The sequence below is a fragment of the Sminthopsis crassicaudata genome, chromosome 3 (genome assembly GCF_048593235.1).
Source record: "Sminthopsis crassicaudata isolate SCR6 chromosome 3, ASM4859323v1, whole genome shotgun sequence".
NCBI classification, from domain to species: domain Eukaryota; kingdom Metazoa; phylum Chordata; class Mammalia; order Dasyuromorphia; family Dasyuridae; genus Sminthopsis; species Sminthopsis crassicaudata.
This window is the reverse complement of record NC_133619.1, coordinates 450,395,884-450,417,285: the sequence shown is the minus strand read 5'-3', so window position 1 is coordinate 450,417,285 and position 21,402 is coordinate 450,395,884. Positions and strand designations below refer to the sequence as shown.

General features: G+C 34.2%; 1 long non-coding RNA gene across 1 annotated transcript in view; it reads right to left on the bottom strand.

Annotated features, from left to right (window-relative positions):
* Positions 1-1,259: 1,259 nt before the first annotated feature.
* LOC141559667 (uncharacterized) overlaps positions 1,260-21,402 on the bottom strand; it is a 71,871-nt gene continuing 51,728 nt past the window's right edge. The window contains exon 4 of the long non-coding RNA XR_012487519.1: positions 1,260-1,387. This is a non-coding gene — a long non-coding RNA (uncharacterized LOC141559667). The remainder of the gene's footprint in view (positions 1,388-21,402) is intronic.

The window sequence follows — 21,402 nt, the reverse complement described above, 5'->3', positions numbered from 1 at the left end:
GCAGGCTGATTTCTGAAAAGGCTGGGAAGACTTACATGAAGTGATGTGATGTGAATTGAGCAAAACCAGGAGAGCATTATACACTAATGACAGCAATCTTGTATGATGATCAACTATGATACTCTTACCTCTTCTCAGCAATAGAATCTTCCAAGATAATTCCAATACACTTGGGATAGAAAATGCTATCTATATCTAGAGAGAGAACTATGAGGACTGAAAGCAGATCTTGCAGAGAGAGAGAAAAGGCCTATACTGAATAAAAAGAGAGAAGACAAACACTGAAAAATAAAATTAAAAAAGAGAGAAGACCTATACTAGAAAAATTTTATTATATATCAAATGACTCTAAGCCAAGAGTGTCATTTTTTTATACTAAATAATCTAACATAAGGAAATGTAGTTTAAAATCCAACAAAATAATAACATTTCTTTAAAACAAAGCCTTGAATATTCAGGAAAAAAGTAAATAAAGGGAGATAGAAAAGTATTATCAGATTTTAAACTATGTTATAAAGTATGAGCAATCAATGCTCTTTAGTACTTGAACACAATAGACCAAATAGTCAAGAAACAGTCAAGTGAAAACAATTGTTCAAAGTTTGATAAATACAAGAACATTAACTACTAAAGAATGGATGATATTTTTGATAAAAAACTACTGCAATAATCAGTAAGCAGTTTGGGGAAAAGTACAACTCGATACCACACATTTTATTACACTCAAAGTAGATATGTGAACTGCATATAAAAGGTTATACCTTTAAAAAATTAGAAGAGAATATCAAATACTTTTACAAAAACTATGGTTAATCTAAGAATTTTTAATAAAATAAGGGGTAGAGGAGAATCATTATATAAAAAGATAATTTTTATGATACAAACCTAAAAAGATTTTGAATGAATAAAATCAAGAATAGAATTACAACAACATTAGTAAGCTAGGAAAATCGAATCAAATACTACTGATAAAGATCTGATGTCCAAAATATTCAGGGAATTTGGGAAAATAAATAACAAGAAGATCCCTTCTCCAAGAGATTGATGGTCAAGTAATATGAACAAATAACTTACCAGTTATTTTTTATATTTATATTTTTTTACCAGTTATTATTTATATTACCATATAAATGACACATGAAAAATATGGAGCAAATCATTAAAAAGAACTAAGATTTTTCTTCACACAAATTGACAAACAGGATACAAATGAGAACAGTCAATGATAGATACAAATACAACTACTGGACTATGGGAATGTGGGCAGTTAGATGACTTACTGCATAGAGCACTAGCCTTGAAGTCAGGAGGACCTGAGATCAAATGGGCCCTTACTATCTGTGTGACCCTGGGCAAGTCAGGGAGTTGTTTGCCTCAGTTTCTTCATCTGTAAAATAAATTGGAGAAGGAATAGCAAACCTCTTCATTAATAAGAAAACCACAAATGGAACCACAAAGAAACTGACACAACTGAGAACAACTCAACAACAAATTTATTATTATTATTACCATTATTATTATTATTATTAGTGGACTTGACAATTGAACCAACTATTCTGTTTTTTTATTTGGAATGGCTAAATTGTTAGTACCCTTTGACCCAGAAATCCCATTACTAGAATAGCTTAAGATAAAAACAATGTCTTATTGTATACCAACACCCCTTGAGAAAAGAACTGGAAACAAAGAAAGTACACATTGTTTGGAAACTGAGTGGAAATCAACAGCAATTCTGGCATGTGAATGTCATAGAATATTGTTTTATAATAAGAAATGACAATTAAAAGGAAGTTTCATCATTAATTACAAATAAAAGTTTAACTACTTCATGCTATCTTTGTTTTGAACTAGTCACATGATTTCATTGGTATAGAAATCTCTGATTAGGGGAATTTGCTCTACCAATGCTGACCAAGGAAAACCACTCTTCAGTGAGTTCCTTGGGGCACTGAGTAGTTAAATGGCCTGCCTTGTATCATAGAGCCAGTGAGTGAGCAGTGAGTCTTGAATCAAAGTCTTTCTGCTCTTGTAGCCAGGATTTTATCCACTCTGCCATGCTCTCTCTTACAATATGTCACCTTCAAGGAGAAACAACATGCTGAAAAATATTAGGGCTTTGTCCAGCTAGACTCAGTTCTATTTTAGGTATGATTCCTGTCAGAAATGCCTATTAAGTTATTAGACACTGAATTTGAATATAGAAAACTCTTTGTGCAATGAAAAGAAATGTAATACAGAAGTCTTTTTGCTTTTTGGTGCTGCCCAATTATCTTCTGTTTTTTCTTGATTTTCTACTCATTGCTAAGCTGCCAGGACAGCTGTTTAAGCAGCATATTCTGAATAATAAACTGAAATAATTCTGTAGCACACACAAGTTAGGTTTGAATTTTGAGCCTTGTCACCTTGGTATGCAATAATTTTGAGAGTATACTTGTAACATTTCCAAATAACTATATAAAGTCTTAAGCATCATTGTTAATGTAAAAAGCTTGACTCCAAAAGATCAAGAGAAACTGAATTTTTGCTTTCTGACTTGAAATTTTCAAAGTTATTTCGTGTTTCCATCTTCTGTCAATTGTCAGTTAGCCCCCCAAACACTCACATCTACACATAACAAGACACACTAGCTCATTGCTCTGGATTGCTAAAGATAATTTATTAATTAGCATTTTATAATGATTAGAAGACAGAGTCCTTTCTAATAAAGATTAGGAAAACCAGGCTTTAGTTCAATCAGTCAGTCAATAAATGTTTCTAAAGCACCTACTATGTGCCAGGCACAGTGCAAATACAAGAAGAGACTGTCCCTTCCCCTGAAGGACCTTACCATCTAATGGAGGATGACAACATACAAAAGGAAGCTGAAAAAGGTAAGAAGGGCAAATAGCTTGAGAGAGGACAGAGAAGCCCCAAATTAGTATATTTAGGTGAATAAATGAGGAGATGTCTGAGCTGAACTGCCTTCTTGAACGAAGGATTTGGAGATCATGGTCCACCTCTGACACAATATTGGCTATATGATCCTGAGCAAATTCCTTCACTTCTTAGTGTTTATAGGCAATTCTCAAGACTATAATGTGTATGCAATGTAGAGCATTGCAGATCTACATTAGTAAAAGAAATGTATTCACTGGGAGTTTCCTATAACAAAAAAAAATCATAGTTTTGCATCCCAAAAATATGTTATGCACAAGAGACATAATGATATAGTGTTTAGGTTAGTCTCTAGATAGAAGTTCATAATTCTTGACATATGGCAACTGGGATACTATAGGCATGTCAATTAATTTTTCAGGATCCTCAAAGCAACTCTTTTAAACTATATGTAATGGAATGTGTTATATTTTTCTACACAGAGGATTTGACCACCTGCAACAGTGCAGGGTGGGATGGGAAGGTGTTTCCACCAGCAGTTCCTTACACAAATAATTTTGAAAAGATCTAAGTTCAAGTATGATCTCTTACACATATACTGGATATCTCCTGGATCAAACCACTTAAAATTAATGACCAGACCATCTTCTAAGATTAAACCTAGGTAGCTGGACCTGACATCAGGAAGACTTGAGTTCAAATCTCAGTTCAGACACTTACTAGCTATGTGACTGAGCAAAGCACTTAAATTCTGTTTTCTTGGTTTCTTTAACTGTAAAGTGGGGATATTTATAATACCTATCTCCAAGGGTTATTGTCAAAATCAAATGAGGTAATATTTGTAAGACATATAGTAGACAATATAAATGATGATGATGATGTGCCCATCGGCCTTAGTAAAAGAAGTTCCCTCATTAGGAGTTTTGTATATCAATAGAAATCACAAATCCAGTTTTCCCCCAATCATAATCAGAACTTATTGTTTTAAATGTAACTGGTTTCAGTATTTTCCTAACAAAACATTAGTTTAGGTAAAAAAAAATCTATGAAGAAATGAATCGATGTGAGATTTGACATTTAAGACAGAAGACAGTTAGCCCTTACTGTATGATTTAAATAACAATGGATAGCTAATTTTTTTTCTTTTTTATCATTGACTAAAGGTTGCACATAAAATCACAACAAAATGGGCTGCTGCCAAGAGCACTTAAATAAGAGTGATCACCATTTGGTGAAGGCTTTCTGCACAAGAAAACACCATTTCACAGTCTATTCACACCTGACTTTATGGCACTTCACTAGGGAAGGGCAAAATAGTTTAGACACCCACAATAAGAACCAACTTGAACCTTATTTAACTTCCAAACCTCCTAAATTTCTTTAAGCCTGGGATAATTCCCACAAAGCCTTGCCTCACTTCCGCACAGCTCTCACCACCTGCCCTTTGGGAAATCAAATCTCTTTACTCAGAGAAACAAACACTACTTATACATTTCTTAACATTGGGGAGCTTCCCACATTGACTTGTGGTTCATTCATTGGTAAAACTTAAGAAAAGAAAGAATATTTAAACCAGTTGTTCTAAAATAGTTACTTTAATAAGAAGGGCTTTAAAAAATAAATTGGTTAAATGCTTATTTTCTCTCAAAAATTCATTTCTACAATTATAATTTTGAAATGTAGAAATTGGGCTCTATGCTGATAGGAAAAATGAGTTGTGATTATAATGTAATGAGAAAGATTTGTACGTATGGCTTGTGAAATTGATCTTATTAATTTATGGCCATATGCTATATATAAAAAATAACTTCAACCAACACATAACCATAGACACTCTATAAAGAAGCTTGACTATCAGTAGAGATATACTAGATGCCTATTATAAATTGAAATTACAAAATGATCACATGAGAGTGTGCTGCATTTTTAACATTTTTAACTAATTAATTATATTTGAAAATAGACATTGTAGAAAAAGAACTCATTTGTGGTTATAAGGTGAAAATTTTGGGATAGTCATTAAACCACCAAGATAGGCACCAAGGAGAGGAGCCGGGGGAGTCAGGAATATTTGGACTTATGTCTTTGTCAGGTAGGTGATTATGAACAAGCAAGTTATTTAACCATTCAATACTTTCTACCACCTCTCTACAACTATAAATTACAGATGAGCAGCAATGATGCAACCAGATGGGTCTTGAAAGGTGAGTAGAGCACTAGACCTGGAATCAGGAAGATATTACACTTATTATTTATATGGTAAAAAAGCCACTTAACCTCTGCCTCAGTTTCTATAGCTGTAAAATGGAGATAATAACAGTGCTTACATCCCCTGACAGTAAGGATCAAATAGATATTTGTAAAATGTCTGGCATATAGTAGGTTCTTAATGAATGCTTATTCCCCTGACAATCCCTTCATTTGTGAGGGGAGTTTCCATATTAATTTCCCAACATAAATGAAATCAAAGATCTGAAATGCTAACATTATATTTTTAAAGATATCTACAACACATATTAAAAAGTGGAGAAACTACTTATAAGAAAAAAATGTGTTGTCCTGATTTCACTGATCCTTGCCAGTCCTTCCTCCCCATACCGGCTTTGGATTGGAATTGGTTGTCAGTTGTGACAAACTTGTCTTTGAGAAAGAAAGAGGGGATCAGATTATCTCCTCTACCATCCTTATTCTGTCACTAATATTCAATCTCTCTGTCTACTGACTGCTTTCCTGCTGCTTACAAACCCATCCATGTCTCCTCCATCTTTAAAAATCCTCAATTGATTCATCTATCCACCCTAGCTAACATTCTACAATCTGTACAATGTGACTCCATTTCCTTTCCTCTTCCTCTCTTAATTCTCAGTGTTTTGGCTTCCAACCTTATCATTCAACTGAAACAACTCTCTCCAAAGTCACCATTGATCTCTTAATTGCCAGATCTAATGGGCTATTCTTAATCCTCATCCTTCTTGACCTCTCTGTAGCCTTTGACACTGTCGATCACCCTCTTCTTGATATTCTCTTCTCTTGAGATTTTCATGATACTTTTCTCTCCTGGTTCTTTTCCAACCTGTCTGACTGCTCCTTCTCAGCATCTGTGGCTGGTTCTTCATCTAGTCTATGCTGACTAACCCTGGATGTCCCTCAAGGGTCTTTTCTCTTCTTCTATTTTCACTTGGTGATCTCATCAGTTCACACAATAAAAGTCTCTATATAGATGAATCTTTCCTTGCCTCCTTCCCTCCTTCTCTCCCTCCCTATTTCTTTTTCTCTCCTTCTCCCTTTCCCTCTCTCTCTCCCCCACCTCTGTCCTTCCCTCTTTCTCTCCCTCTCTCATCTTTCCTCTCCCTTCCTCCTCCCTCCATTTCCCTTTTTTCCCTCCCCTCCCTTTCTCTCCCTCTCTCTCTCTCCTTTCTCTCCCTCTCTCCTTTCTCTCTCTTTTTCTCTTCCTCCTCCTTTTCTCCCTCCTTTCTCTCTCTCTCTCTCTCTCTCTCTCTCTCTCTCTCTCTCTCTCTCTCTCTCTCTCTCTCTCTCTCTCTCTCTCTCTCTCTCTGTGTCTCTTTTTCTCTGTGTATCTTACTTGTTTAAATTATTTTTTTTAAATGTACAGAAGCCTATCCTTTTTTTGTCCCAAACGCCTTATTAGGGAAAAAAAGAAGAAAAACAGTTTTCTGTTACAAATATGTATAGCCAAACAAAATAAATTCTTTCATTGACCATGTACAAAAATATAATTGTCTTTTTCTGCAACCTAAATATGTCATTTATCAGAAGGTAGATAGTCGTTTTCATCATCCTTTTTCTGAAATCAAAGATATGCATCATATTGATCAAAGTTTTTGTAGTTTTCAAAGTTGTTTGTTTTTATAGTGTTGTTGGTATCATAGAGACTATTTTCCTATTTTTGTTCAATTCTTTTTTCAATATGATAATACGTAGATGATTCTCACATCTATTTATCCCACTCCACTCTTTCTTCTAAATTCCAGTCTCTTATTTCTAACTGCATACTGGATGTTTTGAATTGTACATTATGTAGATAAATTCAATATGTCTAAAACCAAATTTATTATTTTTCCTTAAAATTCTTTTTCTTTTCCCATTTACCCTTTTACTATGGGGGCACACCATCTTCTTAGTCACAGCCTATGTGTCATCCATGACACTTTACTCTCTTTTACTTCACCACCCCACACCACCCCTGCCCCACATCCAATCTCTTGCCAAGTTCAGTCAATTCTGAATTCATTACATCTCTCATTTTTTTGCCTGTTATTCTCCTTTTGACACTACTACCAATCAGTTACTTATCACTTCACATTTGGACTTTCACATTAGCCTTCTGCTTTGTCTCCCTGCCTTCTCTCTCCTTACTTCAATCCATCTTCTATTCAGCTTTCCAGTCAGTGATCTTTCTAAAGTGCAGGTCTGATTATCTCTACCCCCCAACTTCAATAAATTCCAGTGGTTCACCTTTACCTTTAGCATCAAGTCCAGAAAATAATGTAAACAATTAAAACTTAAGATCACCATAACACATTTGGTATACTGTATATAAAATCTTTCCTTTGACTTTTAAGTCTTTCATAACCTTCTTGCCTTCTACCTTCCTACCTTTCCAAACTTCTCACATTTTATTTTCTTCAACATTCTAAGTATTAATGTCACTGACCTCCTTTTACAAGATACTCCATCTTCCATCTTTGCCCATTTTTACCAGCTTATCTCCATTCTTAGAATTCCTGGTTTCCCTTAATGCTAGTGTCTACCCACTGTGCCACTGTGATTATTTCCAATTGACCCTATGTAACCTTTAAAAATAATTTTTTGCATTTTGTCTCTTTCATTAGATTATGAGCTCCTTGAGGACAGGATCTTTTTATCCTTTTCTTTGTATATCCAGCATAGTGCCTGACACATTGTAGGCACTTATTAAATGCTTATTGATTTGAAGTCACCTGAACTAGATTCCCCATTTCACAGTTGGGGAAAATTAAACAAAAAGAGTTGAAGTTACTTTTACAAATACTAAACATCAAAGATAATATTGAAGCCCAGGTGTTCTGCCTCCAACTCTAATACTATTATGCTTCTACCATATGCAATATTTTGATAGAAATGCAGTAGCACTTAACCTTACACATACTCTGGGAAGTAGCCACTGATCATGGCGTATTCAGTGGATAATTTATCTTTTTGCAAAAAAGCCTACTTTCCTGTGAATTTTCCTTGTTGTCATGTATATAAAGTGCCACTTCAAACTGTGTTCTGCTAAAATAATAAAAATAGAAGCTTTATATTGAAAAACTCCAGTCCTTGCCTTGAAAGGCTTACTATCTATAGTATAAAGACTTGGGAAAGGAGGTGAAATAATATCAAACATATAATAAATTGTAAAAAAAATTTAAAAAATAAAAAGAACAAAATATTTTTGAATTTTTAATTAATCATTTCAATATGCAAAAATATCATTTAATTAAATCTATTCATCTCAATTGAGTACTTGGGTCTTAAATCTTCTTGGGAAGGCATAGTCCTCATAAACATAAAGCTGTGTTGTAAATGTTTAATTAAAGTTCCGGTTTCCTTTCCTCTTTTTTTCCTCTCCCCTTCCATAACTCTTTCCTCCTATCAGTTAAATATTTGGAGCCTTAGCAATGTTTGTCATTCACTCACTGGGCTATGTTAGGAAAATAGCATTTCCATTTTTAACTTTAATTTTGCATTGTATAACCTTAGTTCCACATCTTATCACCATCCTCCTCCAGGCCATGTTTCTGTGAACCAATGTTCTCTGTCAGGGAAAGTTCATTGGGTTCTGGACATTGCCTTCCCTGAAGTAGAATTAATCTGGCCCAGCAAGTTTTAAGAGAGAGTTTCACTGTGGGAATCAGTTCAGTTGCAGCAAGGGAAAAAGGGGGATTTCTTGTTCAGTCGCTGATTGCTCACATATAAACAACAGAAAGAATCACTTTTGACTTGGAATCAAAGTCTTTGCATGGCCAGAATTAAAAGATGATATGCTTTTTTGGGGGACTAAGAATCTAGGAGTTTAAGGTCTATTTTGTATTAGATTCTTTCCCTTCTCCTCCGTCCCTCAAAAGCAGAAAGAGAAGTACAAGATAAGAGACATCTGGTACTGCATTGTACTGGGAAGGGACCAGCTCTTAGCACCCCAGGTCATTTCAGATTCATTCCCTATGCTTAACCAGAAGTTCTTTCAATCTCTCCCCTACTCTATTGATTCACCTGAGAATATCTGCAACCACCTGAGAAAGAATTTAAGAATTTCTTTGTATGTGATGCTAGATAAAGCTATTTTGCTACTGTCATGAAATTGCTCCCTTAAACCATTTGGACAAGTGAGGCAGATTCGCCAATTTCACCATATGTTTTCTTCTAACTCAATTTTATTATAAGCTTACAGAGCAAGCTGACATAGAAAAAGGGAAGGCTGTACTGGACAAATATAAAATGCAAGAGCACTGGCTACATTAGACTCACTTTATAGGCTCTCAGTTACATAGAAACATAGAATTACATTAGAACATTACATAGAAACAATCAGAATGGGCAAACCTTTAATGAGAGTTTAAAACTCAAATTGCTAGTAAACTAAGCTTAATTCTTGTTTTCAAAATACCCTCTTTAAAAATCACAGTTTTATTGATCCTTTTAAAGAAATTACACAGTCATCTCACAATATGCCCCTGAATCAATTAAGAAAACATTTTTAATTGATTACTAAGATCAAATGCTAAGGGAAATGCTGAGAATACAAAGCAAATAGAAAAATCTTGTCCTCAAGGAACTCACATTCTATTGGGGCAGACAATGATGTCAAATTCAGCAGTGTTTGAGAAGAATTAGGACTGAGTATGATTAGAACATCATACAGGCAATTCAATCTTTGTTAACATTGGAGAAACAATTGAATAATGGGGTCAGAGGATAGATTGCAAAACACTGAATAGTGAGAAGAGAATTGGAGGCAATGAGTATTGTCATTCTTCAAGGAGTTTGGCTGCAAAACAACAATCTATATCATGCCTACTATATATACCATGCCAGGCACTGCTTTAAGCACTTTGTAAATATCATGTCATTTGATCTTCATAACCATCCTAGGAAGCAGTAAACATTTTTTAATTTTTAAAAAATTTTAAATGCCTACTAGATGCTAGGCACTATTGCTGGGGATACAAATCAGAAAAAGAAAAATGGACCCTGACCTCAAGGAGCTTATAATTTAACAGGGGAAGACAAAACAAGAAAGAAAGTTAAAAGTGGGGGGAGAGCAGAGGAACCCCAATTCAGAGATAGGATATTCACACAATTGAAATCAAATGGAGCAGCAGATGAATGATAAATGAAGTTAGCTTAAAAAGTCTGAGCCTTCTATAAGGGGAAGGCTTGGGAGAATTTCATTGTTTTATCAATCTTCCAATCAGAGGTTAGAGGTAACTGAAAGTTCTGAGAAAGTATTGAGTCTCAAAGCTGAAGCAATTTAAAAAATGATGAGATTATCCAATTTTATAGTGTGGGGAAACTAAGGCACACAGGTTAAGTGATTTTCCCAAGACATTGCCTTCCCTGAAGTAGTTTTAAGAGAGAGTTTCACTGTGGGAATCAGTTCAGTTGCAGCAAGGGAAAAAGGGAGATTTCCCAAAATACTCCCAAAATACTCAGCGTTTCTCAAGACACCCAGATATCTGAATCTAAATTTCAACTCTTCTTCCTGATTCCAAGCTGATTTCTCTATTCACTATTCACAGGTACCATCTACCTTCTCCTAGGAAAGTGAAGAGGAAGATGAAACAATAACTTGAAAGGATGGTAGTATCCAGAAAAGATTCTTTTAGGATGGGGAAGGTCAGGCAATATTTAAAAGCAGTGAGGGGGGGGATTAACCAGTACATAGGAAGGGATTGAAAATTAGGTGAAGTTGTTATCTGCTAGAAAGGATAAGGGGTTGTGACCAAAGGTGCACGTACTAGAATTGGATTTGGTAAGAAGAAGGGCTGCCTCTTTGTCAGAGGCTGGGAATAAAAAGAAAGAGTGGTCAATGATGTTTGAAATGATATAAGAAATTAGAAAATGTTTACATCAAATGTCCCCCATTTCCCCCTCAAAAAATAAAAAAAATAAGATCTTTAGCTAAGAATAGGGGAAAAGAGAATAGTTGAAGATCAACCAACCAGCACAATGACCATTTCTCATTGTAGATGCATTATTCATATTAATTCACTACCTTGATACTAGAGAATGGAAGGATTGTTCATTATATATTATTTGGGATAAAGATTAGCCATTGTTTTAAGAGTTTTGCTGTATTACAGATTAGATTTTATTATTTTGGTATTGGTATATTGTGATTTCCTGGATCTCCTTTTCATTGATCCAAGCTTCTTACTTCTCTAATTTACTTATATCTGACCTTCCTTAAGGTAATAATAACCTTTTATATTCAAATAGCATAATTTCTTCAGATGCTATTTGATGGTCATTCACTTTACTTTCAGATTTTTATTGACACAAAACAGTGTTGCTATAGATATTTTGAAATACTTAAGATATTTCTTTCCTCTTGACCTCTTTGGGAAATAAATTAAATGATGGGATTACTGGGCCAAATTGTATGGGTAATTTAGCAAATTTACTTAAAGAATTTTTAATTGTTTTTCAGAACATTTGTTTCAACTCATAACACTATCAAATTGTATTAATGCCACTGTCTTCCCATAGCCCTTCTTACATTTTGTATTCCAGCAACTGACAATTTCGTTGATGTGTTTTAAATAAAACCTCAAAACTGTTTTATTTTGCATTTATTAAATTAGCCTTTTGTGGTAAATTAAAACAAAAATCTCAATTGAGATACCTATGGCAAAATGTCCTTGAATGCAAACAAAATGGCTTTTAAAAAACTTATTCTATATGTCTTAAGTTTATTTTTGGGAAATAGAGTTCTTTACCATGACAACAAGGGTGTTGAGCAGAAATGCTGACAAAACCTTACCCATAAAAGCACTAATATTGTACATAAATAACTATTTCAATTAAGGCTCTCACTTCCTTCTTTGGTTGGGGTGAAGGAGAAGCGATATTTTAAAAATACCTTTAACCTAATTTCTAATCGTTCACACTGACTCAATGACTGTAAATTGCACTAATAGCATTTTGTTGACCACTTTATTAAAGGGAAAAAAATACAGCATGTTGCCAAACCACTTACTGCTTATTTGGAAGTGTTAAATGGAGTTTGGTGATTTGGGGGGTGGTTCATCATTATTTAAGCTAAGTGCCAAGTGTATTAAAATTTGTTTAATTGCTAACTATTACATTACTGGAGTTGGGAGATGGTATGGCTACAAATGTAAATGCTACCTTAAATAAATAAGAATCAAAGATTATGAGAAGGGATTATATTTATAAGTTTCTGATTATGTTCATATTATATATATATACCTACATATGCATATATATGTATATATAAACACATGTACACACATATATTTAAAAATTATTTCCCCTATTAGTTGTTTACCTAGTTTTTTTATTTATTCATCAGCACTATTAATTATCATCATTGTATTCATTATCTTCACACGTTTTTACAAGGAATTGATGACATAATTGCACTTTCTGGATTCATTGCCATCTATTTGAAAATGTGCATTTGTCACTTAGCAGTTATTACCTAAATTCTATAGTATCTGTCATCCAGCAAATAAATTAATTTATGTCTTGCTGTACATTTTCCAGGATTAGAGAATGTTAAAGAGCTTGTCACAAAAAAATGCTTTAAAGTATGTTCTATTTATTATTCCAATTTTGCTTCTCATGGCATAACTCATTAGAATATTGTCTGGATTGTCTTTTTTAATTAGTAGACTAACATTAAAAATAGTACTTTCTGTTTCAAAGTACTACATTTGTTAGAGATTTTATTTAGCCTAGGTATTTAATGTAAAATTTTTATTGAAATTCTGATTTTAATTAGCCTAAGTATTTAATGTGAAATTTTGATTTTAATTAACCTAGGTATTTAATGTGAAATTTTGATTTGAGATTTACTTAATATTATCTTTCTGCTAATTATATACAGAGTATTTCAATGAAATACACAAATATTTTAGTGAGTAATCTATTTGTCATCATGATTCTTGTGTTGGAATAATATAATCTATAGCTTAAGGAAGCAAATATTCACCATCAAAGTTTCAGACATGAACTATAGATAAACAATATATGTTTCATCTGTAATAGCCTACAAGGGAATTATATTGCATTAAGTAATTACAGATATAATGACAGAATTTCAAAATAATGGAACCAAAGTATCACAATTGCAGTGTTGATAAGAAATATTGAATTGAGTCTTTTTTAGTGAATCAACATGGTTTATTGAAAGGAGTGAGAAAGGTTTGGACTTATAAATCTGATTAGGAATCTAGGATCTACTACCTCCTACTTTTATGACTTTGGATAAATCATTTATTCTTCTTATATTTAATTTCCTCACTTGCAAAATGTGGGAGCTGGATTAAACTGAAATCTCTTCCTGTTCTATTATTGTACTTTTGTAAAAGTTGAGTTTGAATTTATCACCCCACCCTACTTAAAAATAACTTTAACCTTTATAATTTCACCAAGTGTGAACACCTCCATTGAGTGAATCATCAAACAAAAAAGTTAAACTAATGTCTATGCAATAACATCTTGTAGGTTTTGTATAAAATACCAAGACATCTTTGCAACCTTGACATTTGAGTATCTGGCAGCTTAAAGAAGAGAATACTCCCAGCCAAATCCCTGAATGAATTATTTGGAGAGTAGAGGAGGAGTAGAACCTCTGTTTCATCCTTTCTCATTCTTCCTCATTCTCCTTACCCCATAACTCTTTCATCACAGATATCCTTATAAACTCCATAGTGTTGAAAGGTTTGGACCTTTTCTTTCATTGTCATTTTATCAACAATCCAGGGAAAGCAGTGAGTGGTAAAAATGTTACCATCATAAATCAAGATAAAAATAGGAAATGAGGAAAAATAACTTTTAAAAGAGCCCAGAAGGAAGTTATATCATGTCTCCAGAAAATTTCTTGAAGACTACTAAAAGGACATCTTGCAATTTCAACCTTCTCAATTTTGACTCATTTTTTTTAAAGCTTGAGCCCACTTTCTCCTGGACTATGTGTGAATATGTCTCAGGCCTTTGAAAGGGCGGTTTGGTATCAACTGTTCTTATATACCCCATTAGTGAAAACAATATTTAAAATCTAATATGCTCTGGCTGACTAATTTATATTAACTTATTATCAATAGGAGAGTACAGTGAGAATTCATGATTAATTGTACTAGGAAGCTATCTTTAACTCCCAGGATATTCCCCAAATTCTGAGGAAATAACTAGGTTCTGCCTTTTAAAGATCCAGGGTCCTTACATACTAGTATTTGTCTGCATTATTGTACTCTTATGAATGTTGCATTATAGATTTTTTGTATCTTTAAAATATTAGTGCCTACTTCTGAAACATTTATCATTTTTAAGCTTTTTATGAATGATGAAAAGTTTCATTTTCATTTTTCCCCAGATACATTCAAAACAAAAGAAAACAAAAACAATTATTATTATTATTTTTGCGTTCTAGGTTACTTCTCTAATCCCCACCCATAATTAAGAAACTACATGTGAAGTTATACAAAACATTTCCATAAAAGTCAAGTTGATACAAATCACTACTGATCAGAGAAATGCAAATTAAGACAACTCTGAGATACCACTACACACCTGTCAGATTGGCTAAAATGACAGGAACAAATAATGATGAATGTTGGAGGGGATGTGGGAAAACTGGGACACTGATACATTGTTGGTGGAGTTGTGAAAGAATCCAGCCATTCTGGAGAGCAATTTGGAACTATGCCCAAAAAGTTGTCAAACTGTGCATACCCTTTGACCCAGCATTGCTGTTATTGGGATTATATCCCAAAGAAATACTAAAGAGTGGAAAGGGACCTGTATGTGCCAAAATGTTTGTGGCAGCTCTTTTTGTTGTAGCTAGAAACTGGAAGTTGAATGGATGTCCATCAATTGGAGAATGGTTGGGTAAATTGTGGTATATGAAGGTTATGGAATATTATTGCTCTGTAAGAAATGACCAGCAGGAGGAATACAGAGAGGCTTGGAGAGACTTAAATCAACTGTTGCTGAGTGAAATGAGCAGAACCAGAAGATCACTGTACACTTCAACAACAATACTGTATGAGGATGTATTCTGATGGAAGTGGATATCTTCAACATAAAGAAGATCCAACTCACTTCCAGTTGATCAATGATGGACAGAAATAACTATACCCAGAGAAGGAACACTGGGAAGCGAATGTAAATTGTTAGCACTACTGTCTATCTACCCAGGTTACTTATACCTTCGGAAGCTAATAATTAATGTGCAACAAGAAAATGGTATTTACACACATATATTGTATCTAGGTTATATTGTAACACATGTAAAATGTATGGGATTACCTGCCATCAGGGGGAGGGAGTGGATAATTTGGAAAAATGAATAAAAAAAAAGTCAAGTTGAGAAAGAAAACATATTCTCCAATTCTATTGAAAATAAACATCTTCAAGAAAAATTGTTTAAAAACAAAGAAAGAGAAAGAGAGAGAGAGAGAATGTTTCAATCTGAATACAGATACAATCAGTTCCTTTCCTGGGTATGGATAGGATTTTTCATCATAAATCCTTCAGAGTAGTAATGGATGATTATACTACTAAGAATAGCAAAATCACTTACAGCCGATCATGTTAGAATTCTTATAAGGTACTTGTGCACTTAGTTCACACCTTTAAAGGAGTTCAAACCTTTAAAGGAGTTTACACCTTTAAAGGAGTTCCATCATTTGTCCACACATTAGACTCACACCTTTAGAAAGCATATAAAAGCCCACACTCTGGGAGGAGGAGTCAAGATTTCATTCCAACTTCAACTTTCCTGATGTCTGGAGACACTCAGACAAGAACTCTTGGGAACCAAAGAGAGAAAGAGAGGCCTCTAAGAAAGCTAGCCAAGCCCCAAGTGAAGGAGACAAGACTTGAAGGAGAAAAATCTGGAGATAAAATTTGGAAAGAGACAGCAAAGGACTTTAACTCCTGGCTGCATTTTGGGATTATTGAACCGAACTGAAACTAAGGCTGCCTCCAGAAGCTCCCCAAGAAATCTGCTACAAGAGAACGATTATATTTTTAGAGAAACAGAACATTACAATCATCTATTTCTTTTACTTTGCATATAGTATATTTCACTTTGCTTGAGTTCATGAAGGACTTTTCAGACTTTTTTTTTTCTGAGAGCATCTTGTTCATCATTTCCCATGAAATGATAATATTCTATCATAAACACATACTACAATTTATTGAATCATTTTCCAATTTATAGGCATCCCCTCAATTTCTACTTTTTGCCCTGGGAAAAGAGTTGCTATGAATGTTTTTTGCACATAATATGCCCTCTTTTATTACCCACCCCTTCCAGTATCCCATTCCCCTTCTGTTTTCCTGCAGGGCAAGATAGATTTCTACATCCATATTGAATATGTATGTTATTTTCTTTTTGAGAAAATTCTGAAGAGAGTAAGGTTCACTCAGCCTTTTCTCTTCTTCCTCAGCACTGTAAAATCTTTTCTTGCCTCTTTAAAAAAAAAGAGATTATGGCAGATTATTTTTACCTTTCCACTTCTCCTTTTCTCTTTCTCCTATTACATTCCTTTCTCACTTCTTAATTTCATCTATATATATATATATATTATCACTTCATATTTAACTTACATCTGTGCCCTCTGTCTATACTCCTAACTGCCATAATAATGAGAAAGTTCTAATGAGTTACAAGTATCACTCTCCCATGTAGGAATGTAAACATAATAACACAAGTCCTTATGATATAATTTTTTCTGATTCCTCCTTATTCTTCTCTAGAGTTCTATATTTGAAAATCAAATTTTCCATTCAGTTTTAATCTTTTCATCACAAATGCTTAAAAATCCTCTATTTCATTGAATAGCCATCTTTTCCAACTTGAAGAATTATATTGGCTGGGTAGATGATTCTTAATTGTAATCTTACTTCCATTGCTCTCCAGAATATCATATTCTAAGCCTTCCGGTGCTTTAATGTAGAAGCTACTAAATCTTGTGTTATCTTGAGCTATAGTTCCACTATATTTGAATTGTTTCTTTCTGGATGCTTGTTCTATTTTCTACTTGACCTGGGAGTTCTGGAATTTAGCTGTAATATTCCTGAGAGTTTTATCTTTGGATCTCTTTCAGGAGGTCATCAGTAGATTCTTTCCATTTCTATTTTACTCTCTGATTCTAGATTCTAAATTTTCCTTGGTTATTTCTTGAAAGATTATGACTTTCATGTAGCCTAGTAATTTTAAAATGATCTCTCCTGGATCTATTTTCCAGGTCAGTTGTTTTTCCAATGAGATATTTCACATTTTTCCTTTTTTTTTTTTTTTTTTGGTTTTGCTTTATTATATCTTGATTTCTCCTAAAGTCATTAGCGTTCATTTCTTAATTCCAATTTTTAAGGAATTATTTTCTTCAGTGAGCTTTTGTACCTCCTTTCCCAGTTGGCCAATTTTGTTTCTTAAGGCATTCTTCTCATTAACTTTTTGCATTTTCTTTAGCACCACTCAATTCTTTTCCTATTTTTTCCTCTTCTCTTACTTGATTTTCAAATTCCCTTTTGAGCTTTTCCATGATCTGAGCCCAATTCTTATTTTTCTTGGAAGTTTTGGATGTAGGAGCTTTGGCTTTGTTATCATCTTCTGAGTGTGTATTTTGATCTTCCTTGTCAACATAATATCTTTCTATAGTCAGCAACATTTTTTTGTTGTCTACTCATTTTCCTAGCCTATTAACTCTACTTTTAATTCTTTGTTAAAATAGGTTTGTGTTTCCAGGATAAAAGGTGCACTGTCTCAAGCTCTAGGGGTTTTATGTAGTTATTTGCAGAGATCCTGCTAGGGACTTGACAAAAAGTAGTCTTTTCTGCCCTGAAGTTGTTAAGAGTGTTCACACTGTAGCTATGAGATCTAGTGTGCTAAAGCAACACAGTTCTGCTTTGCTGATGCTAAAGCTTCTAGGGTTGGAGTTGGGTTTGAGCTGGCTTGGCCTGCACTGGAACTACATACCAGATTTCCACCCTATTGCCACAGACCTTTTCCCCTGACCTTCTGAATCCTCCTTGGTATTCCCAGGCCAAGAAGTTCAGAACCCTCCAGCACTGGTGCTGACTTGCTGACGCTGGGGTCATAGCTGAGGCTGCACTGGGATTGCACACTTTCATCTTGGTTCCATAGTTTTTTTTCTGCTGAGCTTCTAAATTGCCTTTAACTGGAAAATATTCGACTCCATCTTTTTGGATGTTCTGATGCTCTAAAATTTATTTAGAGTCATTATTTAAAGGAATTTGGAGAGGTTTGGGGGAGAGGTTGGGCAAGTTCCTGTCTTTAGTCCACCATCTTGGCTCCACCCTCCAATTTTTATTAACTTACCAGACCAAGAGTACTTATTTGTGACATGACTCAAGAAAGCTTCTCTGAGATCTTTTTGGATTACAAAATAAGGTTTAGGATAAGAATAAAATAAGATTTACCTGCTGGGCCAGCAACCCCGAATAATCAACCCTAAATGTTTAATCCCTTTGGGGAAGTCCCACACCTATTTGAAGGCTTTAATGAATATGTTTTCCTTTCAGTCAATCTTACTTATCCTAGTGAGGCAGTTAGTTGGAAACTCAGTTTGGATTGTTTTTACAGTAGTAAGGTTTCTTTGGGAGAAATTTCAGGTATCCTTTGATATAGAATCCAAGAGAAAATTTTCCTGCAACTCCAAGGAGAGTATCTGTGATACAGAGATCTGTAGAGAATTTCTAATTTTTTTTTTTTGTACAATAGGAAACTCATCAATATTGTCCAGACATTGTTGGATGAACTTATGCATTAATAGAATGATAAAAAAGGATTTTATCCAGGGCAGTTTTGTAATTCACCTAAAGGGTAAAAAGATGACTTCCAGTTGATTCTACCCTAATGCATGTGAGCAGAACATGCCACATGCTCTGAGACCTCTGTAGGGACTAGACTTTTCTTTGCATATAAGGAACTTTGTTTTCTGGGTAGGGGAAGTGGGACTGAGGAAAGGAGCAGAAGAATCCCCCCCCCCCCTGTAAAAGGAGATGGTGAATAGCTAAGTCTCTCTTCAAGCATTTATAATTTTGGGGGAATGGGGCTGAAGCAAGGACATTTAACCTCTGGAGAAGAAAGTGGCAAACCACTCCAGTATATTTGTCAAGAAAACTTCATGGAGTTGGAAATGACTGAATGATTGAACAGCTACAACAAACATTTAATACTTAATTTAGCCCAGAGTTGAGAGGCTCCTTTGCAGAGAGGGAGAAGACCAGGACTCCAGTCTTCTACTGGATTTAGTGGTCTAGGTGTTGTTTCACATGCACCAAACCAAATTGATTTGCTTTTTCATCTGAAGGATGAGAGGATGATGTTCAAGTCAATTTTAAATCCTTAATCTTTGTGGACCTTGTATGCTCAAGAAACTTTTCAAGGAACCAGATTTTTCCTCTTCCTTTTGTGTTCTTTATTATTTGGGGGATTAAAAAGGCCTTTTTCAAGTACTAAGATAAGCATTAAGCTATTCACATTTTACCAAATGGTTACATTGGTTTATTAATTTGTTTCACTATGGATTTGGAAGTAGGGATCATCTACTTTGAAAGGTAATTACTGAATTTGATTATGAACTGTGCCATATAATTATTTCCCTGAGTCTGTATAGAATTTGTGAGTATATATTTTTCCACAATTACCACAACCAATATCTAAATGTACCCTTGCTCTGTATGGATTGTATAAAATCAACAAGTTAGTTTAAAATCAGAGATTTGAGTATCTTAAAACTAAGGATGGAAACTTCCCAGCCAAGTCCTAAGAAAGCATTTCTGGAGCATAATGGGAGATGAGCAATCTTCTACCTATTTCCTCTTCCCTTTGACCAAAAGAAGAACAAATGAATTTTAGAAGACCTAAAGATTCTAGAGTTCCCATTGGCATCATAATCCTTAAAGTGACTCCAAATAGCTGCAATATGAAACAAGGACAGTTTGGATAGGATAAACCTAGAAACTTCAAGACTGCATAAGAACCTCGGCAGAAAGGCTTCACTATGTTTCATGGGCACTTCAGGAATGCCCCACAAAAAGGAAAAATGGACTTCCAGAAACTAGGAACCATGATTTACTCTTTGTTATATGTATTCCCTGAACTTGAGAACCACTTTCTATTTTACACTGTATGTATTGGCGGAAGAATGTCTTTTTAAAATTTAGAGACAAAAAGTATACAACACAAGCCAGATTTGAACCTGTCTTCCTAAATGGAACCAGTTCTCTATCCATTATGCCATGCTCTCTCTCTCTAAATCTCTAAGATTCAGAGAATGTGCTGATTTCACATGATGAAGGGAGTTTGTCACCAGGAACTCCATATAGCAATGAAATAATTATCTGGCTTAAAACAAATCATTAGTGTTTCTAATAGCCATGTCACTCTGTTGGCTTACATTATACTAAGAGTTTTAGCAATTTCACATGAACTACTATTTCTCTAACTCACTCCTATCCTGCACCAAATTTTTTTTTGGGTGGGGAGGGAGAGGAGAGTGGAGGAACTATATAGTACATAAAATATTTATCTCTGATCAATTATCTTTCATTATTTGGGGCAATTGGTTGACAATGATTGAATTAAAATGAGAGTTGAAAAGAAATTCAGAGATTAATTTGTCCAATCCCCTTACTTTACAATTGAGGTGACTAAGATCAGAGAAGTGGATGCCCAAAGTAATCAAGGTAATTAACAAAGCAGAGAGCAACTGCTACTACCTAAGACCACATTGCAACTCAGGTATTCCTAACTATAGATAGACCCAGACCTCATGACACTTCTTGGCCTGCCCTCTTTCCCCATTGGCCAATATATTTTCTTGTGTTTATGAATCTATATCTATGTGCATATATCTAGATAGACTGGTTCTACCAATTTTATTTTCTACTTTAAAAAATCTAAATTACAATTAGTATTATTATTATATAATAGTTAAATATAATCCTTTAAAGTTTACAAAGCTCTCTTCCTTAGAAAATTCTAGTGAATTAAACAGTATGTACTATTCCTCCTATTTTGTAGATGAAGAAACTGAATTTGTATAGGGTTAAATGGCTAATAAACTTTCAAGCTGGGGCTTGAATTAGATCATCTAAAAGCTAGATAAAGCATTAATACAAATTATGTTCTGGTACTTATCAAAAATAGTCAAGTTTCTACATAGCTTTCAAATCTTATCCTAGTATCTGGCACTGAAATAATAAAACATATTTGTGATAATCATATTAAAATGATTCATAAATATTTCATCAATTACTAAATTATGC